At 39.7% G+C, this 25,750-nt stretch overlaps 1 protein-coding gene across 2 annotated transcripts in view; it reads right to left on the bottom strand.

The window, feature by feature from the left end:
• Positions 1 to 25,593, bottom strand: part of zgc:92140 (uncharacterized protein LOC447854 homolog) — a 70,580-nt gene extending 44,987 nt beyond the window's left edge. The window contains exon 1 of one of the 2 annotated variants that reach the window (XM_062038613.1): positions 25,202 to 25,593. The gene's annotated coding sequence lies outside the window, so the exon portion shown is untranslated. The remainder of the gene's footprint in view (positions 1 to 25,201) is intronic. The other variant, XM_062038612.1, reaches the window with a different exon arrangement.
• Positions 25,594 to 25,750: the final 157 nt, after the last annotated feature.

The following is a 25,750-nucleotide window of genomic DNA, read 5'->3' as shown; positions in this document are numbered from 1 at the left end:
TGCTTGATCGAAACACGTCGGGCCCACCATCTGCAGCTTCTCCATATTTTCAAGGATAAATGTCCGTCGTTTGGACGTTACCACATACCGTTGACAACGTTATTTGTTTTGCAAACAGAGTTTGAGGTTTGGTGAGCTTTGGCCTCAAAGTAGAAATTCTGTTTCTGTCTCATGTCAATTTGGTTCTATTAAAATCTCATTTGTTAAACATTTGTCCAAGTTTAGAACAATCGTGATGCTAATTTCTGTTAGCCTGTCAAAGGAATCGTCCATTTTATGTTTGCATTAAGCTAGCGGCATAAGTGCGGAACTTGGTCGTAAATGGCTGCATTGCTTATGCCAAGATGTATTTAATTCACATTTCCTTTTGATTTTGGATTTTTATTAAGGATCCATATTAGCTGGTTGCCACAACAACCCACTAGTCTTCCTGGGGTCCACAAACTCAATACAATTACAAGTAAAAGCATATAATTATAACACAATACAGAAACAAACAAAAATCATCAACAAGCAAACAATTTATTTATTTTTTGATTTTATTGTATTTGATTTAATTAATTGATTTCACATGATTCCTACATGTATGTGCACTTTATGTGTATATTAGGGTTGTCCCGATACCAATATTTTAGTACCAGTACCAGAATGTATTTCGACACTTTTCTAAATAAAAGGGGACCACAAAAAATGGCATTATTTGCATTATTTTAACAAAAAGTCTTACGGTACATTAAACATATGTTTCTTATTGCAATCCAGGAACAATTTTATCTTTAAATAAAAAAGTGAATATACGAGACAACTTTTCTTTTATTGGTAAGTAAGCAAACAAAGGCTCCTAATTTGACATATTGTGTCATTTATCATTCTATCATTTTGTCAAAATTATGAAGGATGAGCGGTAGAAAATGAATTATTAATCTACTTGTTCATTTACTGGTAATATCTGCTTATGTTCTGTTTTAACATGTTCCATCTACACTTGTGTTAATATGTAATAAACATTTATTCTTCTGTTGTTTGGATGCTTTACATTAGTTTTGGATGATACCAAGTAGATACATTTCTGAGTTTATAAACATAATAACATTTTTTTTAAAAGTTAAACAATTTTGTGATGCTAAAAAATATTGATGTAATCATAGTAGTATCCACTAGATACGCTCCTGTACTTGGTATCATTACAGTGGATGTCAGGTGTATATCCACCAATGGCGTTTGTTTACATTGTGAAGCGCAAGCTTGTTAGCGGTGACGCCAGTGAGCTATTGTATCCTCCTACGGTGTGTAGTGAAGCATGTTTAGCTATTCGTCATCCTGCAGGGATGATACTTGTGAGAAACATACTTTGTCGCCCTGGAGGCGAGGATTAGTGATTTAGAAGTAGCTAAAACACTGCAGACTGCGGATGAACGTTCGCCGTTAGCTCGCTCGTCATGTTTTAAAGCACCTCTTGTAGCGCCGCGTTTTAGTGTTATAGCTTCACCTTTATCGTTAGTTTTTAAACCAAAATGCATCCACTCGTCCCTTACTGTCCACACACCGTGTCTGCCTGTAAGTACTCTGTGATTGTGCGTTGCCGAACATGCTTCTCTGCTCGTAAAACCAGCAATGTCACGGACATTGACTACGGCACGCCATCATGCCAGTTAAATAATTAATTAATTAAAAAAAGGGGGGGGGGGGGACTGGTAATTTTTAGAGGCGGTATGCTACCGTTTATGATTCATTAGTATCATGGTACGTTACTTGTATCGGTATACCGTACAACCCTAGTGTTTATTAATGTTTTCATTATGGAGACTATCAATACTCATAATAATAAATAAATAGAACTATAGCATTTCAAGAAAAATATTTGTTCTTACTAATAACACACATATTTGTCTAAAAATGTATGAATGTATAGCTTTTTAAGCCTTTTTAAAAATACATGTGTCATAGCTAATTATGCAAATCATATGATGACGTCATCTTGACCACATGCCAGTCATACCCCTGCCGCCACAAAGAGATAGTCTAAGGTTTTTCCCTTCATAATATTCTCTTCATTCTTTACATTGTCTTCTCAGTGTATCCCTTGTACGCCTTAGCGCGTACTGAATTTTTAAGTATTAAAACACGCAGGTCGAGATTAGTGTTTTTCTTTTACCAGTGGAAGAAAAACACATGGAGAAAGGCAAGGAAGAAATATGTGATGACGCTCTAACAAGATGACAGCAGATGATGGGTTAGCTGAGGAAAAACAAGGGATTTAATTAATCAAAATGACGTCTCGGTCCAAACAACCTTGCGCGCCGTTGACAAATCATTTCTGCTCCAGACATCGTGACCTGACTTGCCCTGGGAAAAAAACCTGTTTGTCACAAACAGCAATAATGATGGCTGCATTATGTCGTGACAATGAGCCAACAAGGCATGAGGGCCCTGAGGAGAGCTAAATGGAATCCAGCTAGAGGGCCTGACAACGGTCCTAAGTTATCTTACTGATAACCATCATGGGGAGAACAGCTGACACCGAATCAATCTGGTGTTTGAGTTTAAACAAGGTCATATGATGCAGGAGCAAACACAGGTAAACAGCTGTCTTTGCTGTCAGGGTTAAAGACTACTACCTGAAAGCTGGTGGAGAGTGAGGCTAAGTTCACACTTGTTAGGTTTGGTGCTATTAAAACAACAAACGAAAAAAGTGTTCGTTTGGTCAAGCGTGAACACAATTGACCAAATCCTGGTGTGCACCAAACAAGCAGACCGAGGCCGCCCGCTTGAAAGTGAACTGTTGTGCGGTAGTGTTGCCCCGATACTAATATTTTGGTACTGGTACCAGTACTTTGATACTTTTCTAAATAAAGGGGACCACAAAAAATTGCATTATTGGCTTTATTTTAACAAAACATCTTAGGGTACATTAAACATATGTTTCTTATTGCAAGTTTGTCCTTAATTAAAATAGTGAACATACTAGACAACTTGTCTTTTAGTAGGCTTCTAATTTAGTCTGCTGACATATGCAGTAACATACTGTGTCATTTTCCATTCTATTATTTGGTCAACATTATGGAGGGACAAACTGTAAAAAATTATTATTAATCTACTTGTTCATTTACTGTTAATATCTGCTTACTTTCTCTTTTAACATGTTCTATCTACACTTCTGTTAAAATGTAATAATCACTTAAAAAGTTAAGGTTAAAGCACCAATGATTGTCACACACACACTAGGTGTGGCGAAATTATTCTCTGCATTTGACCCATCACCCTTGATCACCCCCTGGGAGGTGAGGGGAGCAGTGACCAGCAGCGGTGGCCGCGCCCGGGAATCATTTTTGGTGATTTAACCCCCAATTCCAACCCTTGATGCTGAGTGCCAAGCAGGGAGGTAATGGGTCCTATTTTTATAGTCTTCTGTTGTTTGATACTTTACATTAGTTTTGGATGATACCACAAATTTGGTATCAATCCGATACCAAGTAGTTACAGGATCATACATTGGTCATATTCAAAGTCCAGGGACATATTTCCTGAGTTTATAAACATAATATACATTTTTAAAAAACGGAAGAAGATGTGATGTCAAAAAATACAGATCTAATCATAGTAGTATCGACCAGCTACGCTCCTGTACTTGATATCATTACAGTGGATATTAGGTGTAGATCCACCAATGACATTGGCTTACATTTTGACGCGGGTGAGCTATGGTGTGTAGTGAAGCATGTTTAGCTATTCCTCGTCCTGCAGGGATGATACTTGTAGGAAACTTACTTTATTTGTCGCCCTAGAGGCGAGGATTAGTGATTTAGAAGTAGCTAAAACACTGCAGACTGGGGCTGGACTTTAGCCGCTAGCGAGCTAGCCATGTCTTGAAGCACCTCTTCCTGAGGGCGTTTGAAGAAACTAGAATATAAAACATATTTTCAGTTATTTCACCATTTTTTGTTAAGTACATAACTCCACATGTGTTCATTCATAGTTTTGATGCCTTCAGTGACAATGGACAAAGTAAATAGTCATGAAAATAAAGAAAACGCATTGAATGAGAAGGTGTGTCCAAACTTTTACTTTTACTGCAGTCTGGCACTCCTTTTTTGTAAAAAAAAAATTACAATAGATAATTTCCTTATCTATTGTAAGGAAATTAAGAACATAATCTCATTTGGAATGCCGATGTAGCCAGGAGGCAGCATTTACATGACAGAGATGTTGAACTGTGATGACAATTTCTCATTGACCAACAAAAGCTATCGCAATAGATCACTCTCAAATGTTTACAAATGCTTTTAACGTGCAGGGGGGAAATGTGTTGGAACATAAATGAATGTTTATGATCGACAAACATGGCATTCATCTTAGTCTGGTCAGAGAGGTGATCAAGAACCCGATGGTCGCTCTGTCAGAGCTACACAGAGTGGACACTCTCCCTCCCTACTAATTCTTAGTCAAAGCTAAGTGCTATCCATCTATATGTGTGCTTATAATTATTTTACAGCTTTCTTTAGCCCTTCTCTAACACATTTAGTAGTCGTATCAAGTTTACAAAGCACTCCCTCTCTTAATTTCACAGCTACATTTTCAGCTAGCTAGCTGCTAAGCTAGCGAAGGTAAGCTAGTCCCGAAGCTCCCTCGCTCCAAAGACAGCAAGAACTCGACTCAGTGAAAGAAATAACGTGAGTATGGCTTCCCGTTCCTCATGCATCCTTCTCATGGATAGGTTGGCCCTGCTCGAGAACCGTTTCCGCCAGTTAGACCAGAGTAAGTGGTTAGAGTGTCCGCCCTGAGATCGGTAGGTCATACCAAAGACTATAAAAATGGGACCCATTACCTCCCTGCTTGGCACTCAGCATTAAGGGTTGGAATTGGGTGTTCACCAAAATGATTCCCGGGCGTGGCCAACGCTGCTGCTCACTTCTCCCCTCACTAGTCCTACACCCCAGTCTAACGGCCACCACACCTTAGTTATAGGGGACTCCATCACCCAGTAAACCAGCCACAATTAAGTGTATTCCCTGAGCCAGAGCACCCGACTTTGACGCTAATCTTAGGGAGCTGACTCGCAACAGGTCTAGCTAACACGTACGACAGGCTAATCGCACCACTAGCTACTCGAACATAGTTGTACGCATCGGCTTCAAGATCACTATGATGAGACAGTCAAAGATTACAAAGGATCTGTTTATTTATATTTGTTCTGCTGTGTTTATGTTGTGTTACGGTGCGGATGTTCTCCCGAAATGTGTTTGTCATTCTTGTTTGGTGTGGGTTCACAGTGTGGTGCATATTAGTAACAGTGTTAAACTTGTTTATACGGCTACCCTCAGTGTGACCTGAATGTCTGTTGATCAAGTATGTCTTGCAGTCACTTACGTGTGTCTGCAGAAGCCTCATACAACATGTGACTGGGCCGGCACGCTGTTTGTATGGTGAAAAAGCGGATGCGACGACAGGTTGTAGAGGACGTTAAAGGCCTACTGAAATGAATTTTTTAAATTTAAACGGGGATAGCAGATCCATTCTATGTGCCATACTCGATAATTTCGCGATATTGCCATATTTTTGCTGAAATGATTTAGTATAGAACAACGACGATAACGTTCGCAACTTTTGGTCTCTAATAAAAAAATAAGCCTTGACCCAACCGGAAGTAGCGTGACGACACCGGAGGAAGGGCTGCTCACATCTGCACATTGTTTACACCAGCAGCGAGAGAGATTCGGACCGAGAAAGCGACGATTACCCCATTAATTTGAGCCAGGATGAAAAATTCGTGGATGAGGAACGTGAAAGTGAAGGACTAGAGTGCAGTGCAGAACGTATCTTTTTTCGCTCTGACCGTAACTTAGGTACAAGGGCTCATTGGATTCCACACTCTCTCCTTTTTCTATTGTGGATCACGGATTTGTATTTTAAACCACCTCGGATACTATATCCTCTTGAAAATGAGAGTCGAGAACGCGAAATGGACATTCACAGTGACTTTTATCTCCACGACAATACATCGGCGAAGCTCTTTAACTACTGAGCTAACGTGATAGCATCGGGCTTTACTGCATATAGAAACAAAACAAATAAGTCCCTGACTGGAAGGATAGACAGAAGATCAACAATACTACCTAACTCTGGACATGTAACTACACGGTTAATGCTTTCCAGCTTGGCGAAGCCTAGCAATGCTGTTGGTAACGACGCCATTGAAGCTAACTTAGCTACGGAACCTCGACAGAGCTATGCTAAAAACATTAGCTCTGCACCTACGCCATCTCTCATCTGCTCATCACGACCCGTGCTCACCTGCGTTCCAGCGATCGACGGTACGAGGAAGGACTTCACCCGATCACCGATGCGGTTGGCGGCCCAGGGAGACGGAGGAAGTCAAGGTGAGGTCGTTCGGCTAGCGCGTCTGCTATCCTCAATGTCCTCCTGGTTGTGTTGCTGTAGTCCGCCGCTAATAAACCGATCCCACCTACAACTTTCTTCTTTGCAGTCTCCATTGTTCATTAAACAAATTGCAAAAGATTCACCAACACAGATGTCCAGAATACTGTGGAAATTTGAGATGAAAACAGAGGTTTTTGTATTGGATTCAATGGGCTCCGAATACTTCCGCTTCAACCGTTGACGTCACGCGCAAACTTCATCATATCGAAACGTTTTCAGCCGGAAGTTTGCCGGGAAATTTAAAATTGCACTTTATAAGTAAACCCGGCCGTATTGGCATGTGTTGCAATGTTAAGATTTCATCATTGATATATAAACTATCAGACTGCGTGGTCGGTAGTAGTGGGTTTCAGTAGGCCTTTAAAGGCAGTGCTATCACGGCACGCCCTTAATATTGTTGTCCGGGTGAAAATCGGGACAAATTCGGGAGAATGGTTGCCCCGGGAGATTGTCGGGAGGGGCACTGAAATTCAGGAGTCTCCCGGAAAAATCGGGAGGGTTGGCAAGTATGTTGCTAGGGAGGGATAGCCATTCAAAGAAGGTGAATTCATTAAAAAGTGCATGTTAGATTTTTTAAAGCAATCTTTTCTTGCGGCCCAGCCTCACCCAGTTTCTGCATCCAGTGGCCCCCAGGTAAAATGAGTTTGAGACCCCTGGTTTAATGGATACAATGAAACACAAACAAGCATATAAAGCCAACTTCTTTTTCCCCACTCTACTGGTACTTTAAGATGAGGAGTAGCAAAACATTTGACACACTGAGCGAGCAGCAGAGAGGTGCTATCGCTAGCTGCTGTGCTAAGTTGCTAAATAACTTTTGAACAGGGCACTGCACCACACTTATTGATAATATTTTACTAATGATTTTGATAATAATACCACTAGTGGTCTGCTAATATGCGACATCACTGATCATCTGCCAGTTTTCATAAACTATGACTTTAACTACAAAAAGAGGAATATTCATGAGAAAAAGACATTTCCAAGAATATGCACAGAACAAAGTATGACAGCTTTCAAGAATGATCTGAGATCAAAGTTGGGACAATGTCTACTGTGAAAATGATGTAGACGCTGCATATGGTAATTTATTGTATAATTGTATGATGCTTTACAACAAACATTGTCAATTGAAGCAGAATACAAATATTCAACCATGGATAACAAAAGGACTGAAAAATCCTTGTAACAAGAAGAATACATTATATAAAATATGTATACCATAAAGATCTACAGAGGCAGAAAAAAAGTACAAAACATATAAGAACAAGCTAACTGGGATACTAGGAACACATAAGAAAGAATATTACAGTCAATTATTAGACCGGGACAAAAACAATATGACAGCAACATGGGGCATCCTAAATATCAATATTAAAAATGGTGCTAAGAAGGGTTATCCTAAAAACTTCTTAGACAGAAATGTTAAAAATGGCAATATGAACGAAGTAGTTGAAAACTTCAATAAGTACTTTGTGAACATTGGGCCAAATCTGGAGGAAAAGATTCCAGATCCCGAGTCAGTTGAGGACTTGAATGACACTATAGACCCAAATCCCAACTCGATTTTACTTGAAGGTGTGACAGAAGAGGAAATAATCAATATTGTGGAAAAAATGTAAATCCAAGACCTCAACTGATTGTATATGGAAACAATAAAAAAGGTTATTAAAGAGATTTCAGAACCTTGAAATGAAAATAACAAAAGTCGTACCAATTTATAAGACTGGAGACAAACACCAGACCTGTTTATTTACTTCCACAATTTTCTAAAATCGTAGGGCCAACGCAGATAGACAGATAACATCCATCCATTTCTACCGCTTGTCCCTATAGGGGTCGCGGGGGGTGTTGGAGCCTATCTCAGCTGCATTCGGGCGGAAGGCGGGGTACACCCTAGACAAGTCGCCACCTCATCGCAGGGACAACACAGATAGACAGACAACATTCACACATTAGGGCCAATTTAGTGTTGCCAATCAACCAATCCCCAGGTGCATGTCTTTGGAGGTGGGAGGAAGCTGGAGAACCCACGCAGTCACGGGGAGAAAATGCAAACGCCACACAGAAAGACCCCGATCCTAAGGATCGAACCCAGGACCTTCGTATTGTGAGGCACATGTACTAACCCTGTGCTCCACCGTGCTGCCCGAGAAATATAACTTTAGAGAAAAATCTCATTTAAATCATTTTTATGCACGTACAACACTTAAGACCTTTAGCATATCCGTATGTGGAATTAAATTATTGAATAGATTAAGCAAGGAAATCAAACAAAGCACTAATATTATTCACTTTAAAATACTGTTCAAACTACAAGTGTTCACAAAGTACAAAGAGAAACAATTATGATAAACATCTTGATCCTCTTTCTTTTTAAATATATAATGATTATTTATGTTGTTATATTTATTTATTATTTATTCACTAAGAAATGGGATAAAACTGCTATGATATGAAAAGGGGTAGGATTAAAAAAGCTGTGCTTCTTCTTACTCATTTTCAGACATGCTGTAATAAAACTGGAAATATGTGATGCACTTCATTGTAATTGTATTTTATGCATGTTCTAAATAAACTGAAACTGAACTGAACTGAACTGAACTGAACATAAGCAGATGAGATTAGCGATTAAAGTCGCGACAAGGAGAGATATCCGCTTTAGCAAATTGGCGTATGTTCAAATAATGCTGTAGTCACTCATGGATAGCAGTCGCTGACCAAAGCATTGCATCACTCAGGAGTCGAGAAGTCGGCACGGGGGACACCATATTCTCTTTCGAAATGTTGTTGTGGGGCGTCGTCGTGCGTCAGAAAAGCCACCAAAACACGCAAGGGGTTGGTGTTGAGCAAAAGGGAAAGCCCAATGCTTCACCTATCAGGCGCGAAGAAGATTAAACGGCCGTAATAATGGCACATCGAAAGATACTGGTATATATATACAGCTTTATAAAATATACCAGTATTAACTTTAACACCGGTATACCGCCCAGCCCTAGTTTAACTCCTACCTTACTGAAAGGATGCAGTGCATCTTCCATAACAGTGTGACCTCGGAGTATGCTAAGATAACGTGCAGCATTCCACAGGGTTTGGTTCTAGGCCCTATGCTCTGTAGTATCAATATGCTGCCACTAGACAACATCATACGCAAATACGGTGTTAGCTTTCACTGTTATGCTGATGACACCCAACTTTACATGCTCCTAAAGCTGACCAATACGCCAGATTGTAGTCATCTGGAGGCATGTCCTAATGAAATCAAACAATGGATGTCCAGCAACATTTTGCATCTTAACGCTAAGAAAACGGAAATGTTGATTATCAGTCCTGCTCATACTTGCCAACCCTCCCGTTTTTAGCGGGAGACTCCCGGTATTCAGCGCCTCTCCCGATAACCTCCCGGCAGAAATTTTCTCCCGACAAACTCCCAGTATTCAGCCGGAGCTGGAGGCCACGCCCCCTCCAGCTCAATGCGGACCTGAGTGGGGACAGCATGTTCTCACGTCCGCTTTCCCACAATATAAACAGCTTGCCTGCCCAATGACGTCATAACTGTAGAATGATCGAGGGCGAGTTCTTGGTTTCTTATGTGGGTTTATTGTTAGGCAGTTTCATTAACGTCCTCCCAGGGCGGTAACAACACACAACAACAGCAGTCACGTTTAGTCTACCGTAAAGCAGTTCGTCTGCTGTAAACAGCAATGTTGTGACACTCTTAAACAGGACAATACAGCCATCTACTGGATAGCCTCCAGAACACTGAAATTCAAGTATTTCTTTTATTTATATGTATAATAAAATAAATAAATAAATAAATACACATATATATATATATATATATATATATATATATATATATATATATATATATATATATATGAAATACTTGAGTTGGTGAATTCTAGCTTAAATATATTCCCCTCTTAACCACGCCCCCAACCACGCCCCCGCCCCACCCCCGACCACGCCCCTTACCCACCCCCCACCCCCCTCATTGTCATTTCTGTATTATTAATATTTATTTCACTAACTGCTTCTTTGTTATCACTTTTACCATCATATTTGTATATATCATATTCGCTGATGCTGTTCTGTTGTTGTTATTGTTATTGCTGTGTTTGTTGTTGTTGTTGTTGTTTCTCTGTCTTATCCCCCTCTTGTCCCCGCAATTTCCCCATCTGTTTTCCTTTTTTTCCCTCTTTCTATCCCCTCCTGCTCCAGTCCAGCTGCACCAAATAATAATATAAATCCATTTAATAAAGTCAAATACAAATAAGGCAACAAGAGAAGTATCCCACACTTCTCTTTGGTAAAGTAAATCTGTACAGCCGATATGGGCATCTACATTAACAATATGATTTCCCGGAGTAGCTGGACAGGACGAAAAAAGAAAAAAAAAGAGAGAGAACCAGACCAAAGTGTCCACCATATAGCTTTTTTTTTTGGTCCGGACCACAGTACCGCAACACACAAGTGTCAACACAGCCTGAATCGTTTTCTTTTTGACTGCAGCTCCTTGGCCAGCGCCATAATATTTACTGAAGCCAGGCAGCAAATGCTGCAGCACTCTTCTTGTGCCGCTGTAAGACCTCCATCAGCCTGACAAGCTACGAGGAGCTTGCCAACACACACAAGCTGGACAGTTATGGCTTTTCCTGACTGGGGGGATTCTTAGACTGCAGCTCCCTGTGTCGTCGTCCTCTTAAACAACGAGCGAGACAAGGGATCAAGGATTCCGAGGGAGGGAAAGGGAGGATAAACAGGCGCTGCTCTGTTTTCAAGAAGTGATTGACAGCATGGGACTTGTTGCATAGCTGTGGCATGTGCTGCAGAAGATTGTCAAGTAGTTACACTCACACACTTTGGCAGGATGCCTGTGTTTTGACTCAAGGCCTGTACAAACTGGTCGCGCTGAAATATACTGGTCTACTGTGCTTGATTACTAGAAGTTAGTTGTAAAGACGGGAGCCAGACAGACGACACAAGCACAAATGACTCACTTAAAGACATTCTAACAATACAAATTAGGAGTTTGGGTCCCTAAGGAATTCTCAAAAATCACTTACAAAACAAAATGAAAGGAGTCTCAGCTGTATTCCCTGAGGTGCTCCATTTACTATGTATATGCAAACGGGGTATATACTACAAACTACGTAAATTACATGCACATTCTAAGTACAAGAGATCTCCTAAGATTGTACACTGCCTTCTACTCGTGAACCTCTGTAAACAAAATGGTAAATTTTTTTCTAAGAACTATATTCCATGGTGGTGCTGTTATTAAAGTTGGAATGACTTGAAATTTCCTCACACAGCTCAATGTGCTCTTTGACGATACACCCGCTGCCTGTAACTTTAGGGCAGTGCTGGCCAGTTTCATTTCCTTTGGCCCGCAAAAGGGTGGCTTCCCAATTTGAATACATATTCATATTGACCTCTTTTAAACTCCACAATAACTAATGGCATGTCTGCAAGGCTAAAAAAAAAAGGTCAGATTTTACAGTAAAAAACTAGCAGCTCGGTTGCCAAAATGTTACCATACAAGTACGATAACAGTGGTATCGTTCATCTATTGACAGTAAAACACTGTAAAAACAACAAACATTGATTTTACGGTAAAAACTAGCCGCTCAGTCGCCACAATTTTAATGTAAAAATATATGTGATACACTTTTTCCCTTTGACAGTACAGCACAGTAAAGACAACGAACATAGATTTTACGATAAAACAAGCAGCTCAGTCGCCACAATTTTACTGTAAAAATAAGTGTCACCGTTTTTCCATTGACAGTAATGCACAGTAAAGACAACGAACATAAATTTACGATAAAACAAGCAGCTCAGTCGCCACAATTTTACTGTAAAAATAAGTGTCATCGTTTCTCCATTGACAGTAATGCACAGTAAAGACAACGAACATAGATTTCACGGTAAAAAAAACTAGCAGCTTAGTCGCCACAATTTTACTGTAAAAATAAAAGTGTTATCGTTTTTCCATTTACAGTTATTTGGTGTAAAAACCACCCTAAATTAAATTGTTTAAATATTTTTCCGTAGAATCTACAGATTTATTATTATTATTATTAATATTACAGGCAAACGAGTTGCCATGTATTGAACCCGATCTCCACTACCTTCTATTTACATATGGCGGTATGTGGTTAAATTATTCACTCGTGGTGCTGTAAACATCTCCGTTAGGCCTGTGGCCCACTGGCATAGTTTCACTTTGGCCCCTGCAGGGGGAAATGTTTGGGCACCCCTGCTTTAAGGTTCTTATCAAAATCACTTTGAAATTTAGCACACGCCTTTCGGGGACCGACAAGCACATTCGTAAAATTTGAGCAAGATTGGTTGGAAAATATGGCGGTCAGTAAGCATAATCCAGCAAAAACATCTTTGCAGACATGAGTAGAACGTAGCAACCTACCCTAGTAGTTAGAGTGTCCGCCCTGAGATCGGTAGGTCGTGAGTTCAAACCCCGGCCGAGTCATACCAAAGACTATACAAATGTGGACCATTACCTCCCTGCTTGGCACTTAGCATCAAGGGTTGGAATTGGGGGTTAAATCACCAAAAATGATTCCCGGGCGCGGCCACCGCTGCTGCTCACTGCTCCCCTCACCTCCCAGGGGGTGATCAAGGGTGATGGGTCAAATGCAGAGAATCATTTCGCCGCACCTAGTGTGTGTGTGACAATCATTGGTACTTTAACTTTAACTTTTAACTAATTGTCCACAGGTAATTATTTGTCTCATTATGATAAAACTTTAAAGGTCTCTGTATTATTTGTTAACTAGTATGTGTTTTAAAGCACGTAAAGCACAACCTGTAGGAGCCACCACAAATGCCACTCGTGAAAAAATTGTATTGATATTCATGTACTCTATGTATGTGTGTGTGAACCACACGCACACACGGTCAGACATATTTTCTCTTGCCGATACATTTGAATTGTAAACAACTGCAGGAAAAAAAACGAAGAAAAAGAAAGTCAACCACATTAATATTCATTAAAAAATGATCTCATTTGCAGGAAATGAATCAATCTGTGAGTTAATTAGCAAGTACGATGCTGTTAGGAAGGTTCTCGGCCTTAACAGGCTGTAGACCAGTGCCTGGTTTTCCTGTCAACACAACTATGTTATTATTACAATTATTAATAATATTAATTATACAGGTTTCATACTGGTCATAAAATGCAGAGGTACAGCATATTACCCTGCTTGCTTTTTGTAGCGGTATTGCAACACTCCCAATGCTTTTGTTATTGTGCATGTAGGCGAGACCAGCTGAACGGCAAAGACACACAACGTTGTGGGATCATATTAATGCTGACTTTAGTTAGTTAGTTATTAAAGAACACTTTAATTGTGGTATGGTTTAAAAGTGTTTATTTGTAAATTCGTTATTAAGAAGGTGACGCTACTTAAAAGTCGCATCAAACTATGTACTATGTAAGCCACCCCTGGTGCAGATCTTGGTGCCAGTGGCAAATATACATTTTTAGTAAATAATGGTATGGAACAGGATGAAGGCGTGAATCCAGATTTTCCACAGGTCTGTTGGTTGGTCAGTTAGTTATCGAAGAAAATCACCATTAAATTGTGATATGTGATAATCTGACACCATTTCCCCTTAATTTTGTTTCTAGGTACATGTAGTTAAGCAAAGAAAGGACACAGTATGTTGTTGTACAGAACGATAGAACATCTATCATTTTGTTGGTCGGCAGGTCAGTCAGTCAGTCATCAAGAAAGAACAATATTGTGCTATGGAACAGATTTTTCCACACTTTTGTAAGTTTGTTAGTTGGTTGATTAGTTAGCTAGCTCACTGGCTAGCTAGTCAATCAGTCAGTTCGTCAGGGAAGAACGCAGGACATGTGGACTATAATAGGCAGAATTTGTTCCACAGTTTGTAGTTAGTTTGTTAGTATTCTATAACTAGTACCAACTGTTCAGTAAAGATGAACATTTACTTTGGGTGGAGTGCCATCTTCGGGTTGGGGAGGAGATCTTGCCCCAAGTGGAGGAGTTCAAGTACCTCGGAGTCTTGTTCACGAGTGAGGGAAAAGTAGATGGTGAAATTGACAGGCGGATCGGTGCGGCGTCTTCAGTAATGCGGACGCCGTATCGATCCGTTGTGGTGAAGAAGGAGCTGAGTCGGAAAGGCAAAGCTCTCAATTTAGCGGTCTATCTACGTTCCCATTCTCACCTATGATCATGAGCTTTGGGTTATGACCGAAAGGACAAGATCACGGGTACAAGTGGCCGAAATGAGTTTCCTCCGCCGGGTGGCGGGTCTCCCTTAGAGATAGGGTGAGAAGCTCTGTCATCCGGGAGGAGCTCATAGTAAAGCTGCTGCTCCTCCACATCGACAGGAGCCAGATGAGGTGGTTCGGGCATCTGGTCAGGATGCCACCTGAACGCCTCCTTAGGGAGGTGTTTAGGGCACGTCCGACCGGTAGGAGGCAACGGGGAAGACCCAGGACACGTTGGGAAGACTATGTCTCCCAGCTGGCCTGGGAACGCCTCGGGAGGAGCTGGACAAAGTGGCTGGGGAGAGGGAAGTCTGGGCTTCTCTGCTTAGGCTGCTGCCCCCGCGACCAGACCTCAGATAAGCGGAAGAAGATGGAAGGATGGATGGCATTTACTTTGCTAAACATAAAATAATAATTCATACTGTTTACACTCTTCCTGTTGCACTTACACTTTTGTTAAAAAAAACAAAACAACACTAAACCAGAAGTGTCTAAAGTGCGGCACAGGGGCCATTTTTGGACACAGCTTGTTTGATTCTGGCCTGTGGCTCATTCCATCCATCCATTCATTTATTTTCTACCACTTGTCCTTCTCGTGGTTGCGGGGCTGCCTGAGCCTATCCCAGCTCCACTCGGGCGGAAGGCGGAGTACACCCTGGACAAGTCGCCACCTCATCGCAGGGCCAACACAGACATAACTATTCATACTCACATTCACACACTAGGGCCAATTTATTGTAAAAATAAATTGGGTTATTAACGAGACGTATTATTAGATACGACAGTGATTTGCTTTATCACCTATAATACCGAGCTTATGTGGCTTATAATGCAGCATATTGATCTACATTATATTGTTTTTAGCATCTTTAATGCACATAATTAAATCTTTGTATTATTAAATGATGCCTCAGAGAGTGTGTAACACACTCGATGGCTGTATTGACACTGCACTGATATAGTGTTTCATAATGGTTCCATCTGTTGGATTAAAAAGTTAATACATTTGACCTAGTTGTGTAAATGCTGAAAAGTATTTTGATTATCATTGCATTCTCTTTTACCGTCCGCCCCCTCCTCCTACATTTCCCAACCAATTCAAACCAAACCATTCAATACATTACACTCATCTTTGACATTCACACCAACAAGTTTGAAAAATTCCCGGTTTTCCCTGACTTCCTACTTTCCATTACCACTCTATCCACGCTTCTGCTTTCCACTACTTCCCCCACATTTTTCAAACTATTTCAACCATTCCACCATCAAAACGTTCCACTCGTTCAGGAGATGTATTTTTTTATGTTAAAACAATTTCTGCTTTTCTCAATTTCCCCACTTTTCCATAACACTTATCTATTAAAAAGTTTACTACTTCCTAATTTTTTAACCTATTCAAACCATTTCAAAATGTGCGCTTCATTCACTAACGGTGTTACAAAAAAGATCAATTAGAATAATACATAATGTTGGATAAAGAGAACATACAAACCATTTATTTATTGAATCACAAATATTGAAATTCGACGATCTTGTGCATTTGCAAACAGCTAAAACTACTGTATGTACAAAGCTACCTATTACCCACAACCCAAGAATGTACAACAATTCTTCTCAACAAAAGAGGAGAAATATAACCTTAGAGGAAAATCTAATTTAAAACATTTGTATGCACGTACAACTCTTAAAACCTTTAGCATATCTGTGTGCGGAATTAAATTATGGAATGGATTAACCGAAGAAATCAAACAAAGCACCAATATGATTCAGTTTAAAAGACTGTTCAAACTACAAGTGTTCACAAAGTACACAAAACAATAATTATGATGAACATCTTGAACCCTTTTCTTTTTTTTTAGATAAAGATTATTTATGTATTTAATATTCGTTTACTTACTATGGTATATTATTCATTTATTATTTATTCATTCACTGGCCCGGAAGGGATAAGCGGTAGAAAATGAATGGATGGATGTTCTGTTACAGAGAAAAAGGAAATGGGATACAATTGCTATGGTATGAAAAGGGGTAGGATTAAATAAGCTCAGCTTCTTCCTACTCCTTTTCGGACGTGCTGTAATGAAACAACTGGAAATATGTGATGCATTACATTGTACCATATGCATGTTTGAAATAAACTGAAACTGAACTGAACTCATAATTTAATTCAATAAAAAGCCAGCATGCCAGCTCTTCAGCAAATTTGTACTAGTATATACCTCAAATAGTATGTTTCTTACAAGTAAGTATCTTACAAGTATCATCCCTGCAGGACGAGGAATAGCTAAACATGCTTCACTACACACCATAGCTCACTGGCGTCAAAATGTAAACAAACGCCATTGGTGGATCTACACCTGACATCCACTGTAATGATACCAAGTACAGTAGCGTATCTAGTTGATACTACTATGATTACGTCAATATTTTTTGGCATCAGAACATCTTTCGTTTTTTTTAAATTTATATTATGTTTATAAACTGAGGAAATATGTCCCTGGACACATGAGGACTTTGAATATGACCAATGTATGATCTTGTAATTACTTGGTATCGGATTGATACCCAAATTTGTGGTATCATCCAAAACTAATGTAAAGTATCAAACAACAGAAGAATAAGTGATTATTACATTTTAACAGAAGTGTAGATAAAACATGTTAAAAGAGAAAGTAAGCAGATATTAACAGTAAATGAACAAGTAAAGTTAAAGTTAAAGTACCTATGATTGTCACACACACACTAGGTGTGGCGAAATTATTCTCTAGATTAACAATTCATTTTCTACCACTTGTCCTTAATAATGTTGGCAAAATAATAGAATGATAAATGACACAATATGTTACTTCATACATCTGCAGCTAAATTAGGAGCCTTTGTTTGCTTACTTACTAATAAAAGACAAGTTGTCTTGTATGTTCACTATTTTATTTTAGGACAAGCTTGCAATAAGAAACATGTTTAATTTACTATAAGATTTTTTGTTAAAATAAAGCCAATAATGCAATTTTTTGTGGTGCCCTTTATTTAGAAAATTACCAAAAAGTATCGAAATAATTTTGGTACCTGTACCAAAATATTGGTATCGGGACAACACTAGTTTACAGGCTAGCTTTTTTTGGCCCATTTTACCGGTATATACACTCATCCATCCATCCATCCATCCATCCATCCATCCATCCATCCATCCATCCACACCCAAAACCCATATATTTTGTTACTAGTCGCCCTCTGGCTCGTATGTTAATAGTTACTCAGTCGAAAAGTAAATAGTTATGGAAAAGGTGTGTGCCTCCAGTGTGAAAACAAAAGATAGGGAGGGACAGGACTGAATTGCCTCTGTGTGATGGGGACTGGACTCTGGACATGCATTGTAAACACATCCATGTGACAATACCAGACAACTGACTCAATCTGCCATCTTCAATAAAAAAGGCAGGGCGACACAAGTGCCGTTTGGGTGCTTCCTTAAAGCTTTCATTGTTGTTATAGCGCGGGCGGGGCCAAATGAAGGGCAGAGACACACAACGCTGTGGGATCATGTTACGCTGACTTCAGGGTTCGCCTACGCTGCGAAATATACGACCGCCTCGTCACACCTGATTGCTCCCGCCTCAGCGGAGTCATTAAGCAGCCGGTTAGCAAAGTGACATCATTCACCTTAACGCATGACGACCTGCTCAAAAGGTGGCAGGAGGGTCAAACAGAGAGTGGATATGTAGAAGGCAATATGAAGAGGATGAACAACTCGTGAGTACACACAATCACTCAGAACAGAGAGTGTCAGCTGGATACATTGGTCACTCTTTGTGCACAAGACGCCATCGTGACCACGACAACCTACTTTCACGCCATCAGAGCTACCAAACTGATGTTGTGATCTGGGGCTGATCGCATTCGGATATCTGGAGAGCCCTAATGGCCGCACTGCATCCTTAAATACATCAACCAGCCGCTGTAATCTATCTAATGGACACTTGGGGGGGATTCATTTAGTACGTAGGACTGGAACTTTCACCTACACGCAGAAGATTTTCACCCTATCACTCACCCTAGTTCACTAGGACACAGCACAGTGAACTGTTGGTAAGGATTGGGACAAAGGTGCGGGACATTCAAAGAATTGTATTGGTTTGTTAAGTCCATCCATCCATTTTCTACCGCTTGTCTGTGTTATGTTTTTAAGTTATTCATTTGGTAACAAAAGAACAGTGCATTTGTAGTATTGATTTACAGAATAAAGGAGGTTATGTTTCCCAGTTGTGTTGGTTGGTTAGTTCTAGGAGTGTAACCATTAATAGATGTATCAATTTATATTCCTTAGATTCAACCACATCGATCTGTGCTCGGCAAGTTTGCCTTCCGGAAGATAGGTATTGATCCAAGATTGTTTTAAACGGGAATCGATTGATTTTATCGATACTAAAAAGAACAAACATTGGATTTAGAAACAGCAGACTTTATATGAAGTTTAGTACTTTTGATGTTAAGGACGTTAAACATTAAGTCGGTCTGCCCGTCTGTGACGTCATCAAAACAACAACAATGGCGAGTAGCTACAGTGGTCGAGAAAGGTCATAACAAATGCAAACGCCACAAGACAATATCATTAATTACAACACAAAAACTTTCAGCTACAGCACGATTGCAAAAGCCACAACAAAGACAAACAACACCATGCAATGATATAAAGCTGCAACACAACTTTAAGCCACAAAGGACGTGACCAACACAATGGAAGTGACAGCGAAGCAAGTTACAGCGACGCACCGACTTCCAGAACACAACAACATGGCAGCCAAGGAAAATTTTATCAGACACAAATAAATAAAACAGATGGATGAAGGAGGATATGGAAATTTTGAAGCGAGGGCCCAACACCATCAACAGGGATGAGGAGACATACTGTACATGCTGCCACACACCTGGGACGCTGTCCTTCATCGGCGATGCCAGGGCACTGAAAAGATGGCCGAGTCAGGGAACTTTATTTAGGAGGTAAATCTACTGTTAATAGGTTAGTTACTGGACGGCGTGGCGAAGTTGGTAGAGTGGCTGTGCCAGCAATCGGAGGGTTGCTGGTTACTGGGGTTCAATCCCCACCTTCTACCATCCTAGTCACGTCCGTTGTGTCCTTGGGCAAGACACTTCACCCTTGCTCCTGATGGGTGCTGGTAGCGCCTTGCATGGCAGCTCCCTCCATCAGTGTGTGAATGTGTGTGTGAATGGGTGAATGTGGAAATACTGTCAAAGCGCTTTGAGTACCTTGAAGGTAGAAAAGCGCTATACAAGTATAACCCATTTATCATTTATCATTTACTTTTATTGAAAATTGCTGGAATGTTGAAAATGTGAGCAGATAATGTTTCTTTTTGTTAATTCAACCTATAGTGTTGATTGCAATTTATTCAAATAAGATGTTAATGCATTGGCCATTAATTGTTCTTTACTTGCTTGTATCCATAATTAATTTATATCTAAATTCCCTTACAAGAAATAACAGGAATAAAGGAAACTTCACCTGTAGTGTCCACTATTCTGTATTTTGTTTACAGTCACACAGGTTGAACAGTGTTTGCTAAAAAGTTACTGAATCGATTTCAACTCACTGAATTGTTTTCAGATCGCATGGTTCTAAAAAAAATAACATTGTCCCTGAATCGTAACGGCAACCACAACTTCTGAATCAAATTGAATTATTAAACCCCATTTCAGTTCGAAGTGAGTCCGACTACATCCAGCTGGAACTTCTCCAGCTCGCGCACCAGCTCAGGCTCCTTCACCCCAAGCGAGGTGACACTCAACGTCCCAAAACCTAGCTTCTGTAGCCGTGGATCAGACCGCCAAGGGCACTGCTTTCAGCTGCCGCCCAGCTCAGATCGCACCCGACCTCTAAGCCCCCTCCTATCAGTGGTGAGCCCATTGGAGGGGGACCCACGTTGCCTCTTCGGGCTGTGCCTGGCCGGGCCCCATGAGTACAGGCCAGCCACCATCGAGCGCCTGGCTCCAGAAGGGGGCCCCGGTGACCCGCATCTGGGCAATGGAAATCTGGGTTAATGATTCAGGGGCTACGATTGGATTATAAATTGATTATTTATGCATCTTTGAGATAGATAGATGGATAGATAGATAGATAGATAGATAGATAGATAGATAGATAGATAGATAGATAGATAGATAGATAGATAGATAGATAGATAGATAGATAGATAGATAGATAGATAGATAGATAGATAGATAGATAGATAGATAGATAGATAGATAGATAGATAGATAGATAGATAGATAGATAGATAGATAGATAGATAGATAGATAGATAGATAGATAGAGACACAGTAGCCGAAGGAGGAGCCCTTTACAGATATTAATCATTAAATATAAAACATACTACTACTAATAATAATAATAATTATAAACAAAAACAATATACAAATCAATAATCAAAGATGCATAAATAATCAATTTATAATCCAATCGTAGCCCCTGAATCATTACCATCATCCAATCGTCCGGTGGCCAAACTTTCCTACCTCTAATACGAGTCCCCAGGTTCAGTTCAAAACTTGGGAGACAAACATTTTTGTAACAATTTCCTGAAAACACTAGAGCAGCCCTGTTGTATAGAGGAACTTGAACTACTGTAAACACATTGGCAGATCATTGCATTGATACTTCAACCTTGCTAGCAAGCATAGCACACTTGTGATTTACACAAGTGAGGCGTTCCTCAAGGCACCCCTTTAAGTCCCTTCTTTTTAGGGCGACACTATTTTAATCGTAATGTTTCTTATGTAGCCAAGGTGTTGCGGCAGTTTGTTTACTTTGGATACAGTCAGTCGTCATTTGTTCACTTCTTTAGTTATACATAGTATTCCTCAAGGTTCCGTTTTAGGTCCTCTCTTTTTTATCATTTGGGATATTCAACTGTTGGCCCACGAGTTCAGTTAAAAAAAATGTGTGAGATACTCACATTTTGCCGAAGGTCCTTAAAAACAGCAGAGCGCTATTGTAACTCTGACAAAAAATAGATCAAAATCAAATGTCTGATTCTGGTTCTCCAGAATATACAAAATAAGACTAATAGTGAAGGCCCCCTCAGTCCTTAGCTTTCTGGAAATGTGGCCCCTAAAACAATTTAGTTGAATATCCCTGATCTAAACACACACACACACACACACTCTCACACATACACACACACACACACGATGCAATGTTGTGTTGTGGCTTTAAGCCGGGGGTCAGCAACCCGCGGCTCTCGAGCCTTAGTGCCAATGAGAGTATTTGGTGAACATTGTTTTGTCCTACTAATTTTGGCGGTTCTTGAACTCACCATAGTGTGGACTGTGATGCAACAGTTTGTTTACATGTAAAATCTTCCACTCCTTCTTCGTCTCATTTAGTCCACCAAATGTTGTATACTGTGCATGAATGCACAAAGGTGAGCATTGTTGATGTTATTGACTTGTTGGAGTGTTAATCAGACATATTTGGTCAGGCATGACTGCAAGCTAATCAATGCTAACATGCTATTTAGGCTAGCTGCATGTAAATATTGCATCATTATGCCTCATTTGTAGGTATATTTGAGCTCATTTAATATCCTTTACTTTTATCCTCTTTGTATATCATTTATATTTGCATGTCTCGTCTCATCTTCTGTAGAGACTCCTCCCACCCCCACCAAGGACTGTTTTCACTGGACTCTAGAAAGAGGTTCTGCAGTCTCTGTAGCAGAACCTCCAGGTTCTGTAACAGCTTCTTCCCTCAGGTCATAAGACTCTTGAACGCATCATAATAATCTCCTCAATTCCCCCAAAACGGATTAACTCGCTGGAATATAAAGACAATATAACATACACCCATAAACGTGGATGCATATGCAAAAGTGCAATATATTTATCTGTACAGTAAACTATTTATTTATATCTGCACCTTATTGCTCTTTCATCCTGCACTACAACGAGCTAATGCAACCAAATTTCGTTCTTATCTGTACTGTAAAGTTCAAATTTGAATGACAATAAAAGAAAGTCGAAGTGTAAGTCTCATGACACATTATCTGTATGTAATATTGGCTGCATTTCAGATAGTTGTTTGTGTGCCATGTTGTTCTAGACCACAGCAAACATTACCCAACTTGCCAAAGATTGTAATAAATCTATTAAAAGAAGACTGCCTGCCGTTTTCTTTAACTTGGACACACACATCTATACCTTATGGTTATTAAAAGCCAGTCATTTCCAGGAGTTATCTCACCTTCTGAGTAGCCTCTGATTTACTTATGGTGTCTAATGTTGTAAAAATGTGTAGAATAAATATTACATTTCAACATTTCTGTCAACGAAAATTTGCTTCCGCCTGCGATACATAGTCATTTTGATAGTAGGCTATTATAGCTAATATAGACACTTACGTCATGTGTTGCCTTCATTATAAGACTTATATTAGACTTTTAAAGTAATTTTGATAGTAGGCTACTATAGCTAATAGACACTTACATCATGTGTTGCCTTCATTATAAGACTTATAAAGTAATTTTGATACTAGGCTACTATAGCTAATATAGACACTTACGTCATGTGTTGCCTTCATTATAAGACTTATATAGTAATTTTGATACTAGGCTACTATAGCTAATATAGACACTTACATCATGTGTTGCCTTCATTATAAGACTTAAAGTTATTTTGATACTAGGCTACTATAGCTAATATAGACACTTACGTCATGTGTTGCCTTCATTATAAGACTTATATAAGACTTTTAAAGTCATTTTGATAGTAGGCTAATATAGACACTTACATCATGTGTTGCCTTCATTATAAGACTTATACAAGACTTTTTAAAGTTATTTTGATAGTAGGCTACTATAGCTAATAGACACTTACATCATGTGTTGCCTTCATTATAAGACTTATAAAGTAATTTTGATACTAGGCTACTATAGCTAATATAGACACTTACATCATGTGTTGCCTTCATTATAAGACTTATAAAGTTATTTTGATACTAGGTTACTATAGCTAATATAGACACTTACGTCATGTGTTGCCTTCATTATAAGACTTATATAAGACTTTTAAAGTCATTTTGATAGTAGGCTAATATAGACACTTACATCATGTGTTGCCTTCATTATAAGACTTATACAAGACTTTTTAAAGTTATTTTGATAGTAGGCTACTATAGCTAATATAGACACTTACATCGTGTGTTGCCTTCATTATAAGACTTTTAAAGTAATTTTGATAGTAGGCTAATATAGACACTTACGTCATGTGTTGCCTTCATTATAAGACTTATATAAGACTTTTAAAGTCATTTTGATAGTAGGCTAATATAGACACTTCCATCATGTGTTGCCTTCATTATAAGACTTATATAAGACTTTTTAAAGTCATTTTGATAGTAGGCTACTATAGCCAATATAGACACTTACATCATGTGTTGCCTTCATTATAAGACTTTTAAAGTCATTTTGATACTAGGTTACTATAGCTAATATAGACACTTACGTCATGTGTTGCCTTCATTATAAGACTTATATAAGACTTTTAAAGTCATTTTGATAGTAGGCTAATATAGACACTTACATCATGTGTTGCCTTCATTATAAGACTTATACAAGACTTTTTAAAGTTATTTTGATAGTAGGCTACTATAGCTAATATAGACACTTACATCGTGTGTTGCCTTCATTATAAGACTTTTAAAGTAATTTTGATAGTAGGCTAATATAGACACTTACGTCATGTGTTGCCTTCATTATAAGACTTATATAAGACTTTTAAAGTCATTTTGATAGTAGGCTAATATAGACACTTCCATCATGTGTTGCCTTCATTATAAGACTTATATAAGACTTTTTAAAGTCATTTTGATAGTAGGCTACTATAGCCAATATAGACACTTACATCATGTGTTGCCTTCATTATAAGACTTTTAAAGTCATTTTGATAGTAGGCTAATATAGACACTTACGTCATGTGTTGCCTTCACTATAACACTTAATTTTCGCGGCTGCAGACAGATTTGTTTTTTTGTATTTTTGGTTCAATATGGCTCTTTCAACGTTTTGGGTTGCCGACCCCTGCTTTAAGCAGATGTGTCCAGCTGTCTGGAGAGGACAGTGGACACTTTGTCCTCCACTGTGTCAACATAAACGTATAGCGTGGATAATTACACAGAGTGTAGTTAGTTTCATTTCCACTCTAGTTGACTTCCATCTGTTGAGTGCCTCTCCCCGGCTAAAGGGGCCTTGTTAGGGCGGATAGGTGTGCTTCTTAGTTGGGGTGGAAGCGGGCAGGTTAGCCGTGGAAAGACAACAACAAATGGAGGTTTTCCTCAGTCTCTTTTTTAGCCGTTCCCCCTCCTCCTTGACGGCGGCGACACAACACAAGCCAACGTGCAGGAAGCGGAGAAACAACAACAAAAGCGTAACGAGAGAATGAAGCCACTATGGGGGGAAACCACACATGTTAAGGCGGACTACTTACACGGAAGAGGCGCCGGTTCCGCTCGGTCCGCTGGGGAGGCTTGTTATAGCCGCTCCGTCTTCCGGTGCTGCTCGGTGGGAAATCTGCGCTATGGAGAGTGGAGCCTCCGAGGACTGAAGGAGAGCTGCGTGGCTTGCGTCATTCCACCAGGATGCCGCTATTGCCTGCGGGCGCCAACGCAGCCATCTTGCCGCGGAGCAAACCCACCAATCACCGCCCGGAGCCGAGCCGGACCGAACCCTCCTCCTCCACCTCCAAGTCCCGACTCCAGCTGTGAAAATGATCCTTGGAGATGAGCTCCTCGCCCAGGCCTTTAAAGGTCGCGTATTTATTATGTATACAGCGCGAATCGTTAACGTACACTGGCCAATTTTAATTCTACTTGTTTACCTTTAAGGACCTTTCCGCCTTTGATTTAAATGTTCGAAAATGTCTAAATAGTAAAATGATTAAAAACGGTTCCACCTGCCCAACCTATTCGTATGTTGCAATTAGCATGAAAAATATCAACAACAAAAAATATATTAAAATGATCAATTTAAAAAATGC

Source organism: Entelurus aequoreus, linkage group LG27 (assembly GCF_033978785.1).
Source record: "Entelurus aequoreus isolate RoL-2023_Sb linkage group LG27, RoL_Eaeq_v1.1, whole genome shotgun sequence".
Lineage (NCBI taxonomy): Eukaryota > Metazoa > Chordata > Actinopteri > Syngnathiformes > Syngnathidae > Entelurus > Entelurus aequoreus.
The sequence above is the reverse complement of the archived record's forward strand: the minus strand, read 5'-3'. Positions and strand labels throughout refer to the sequence as shown.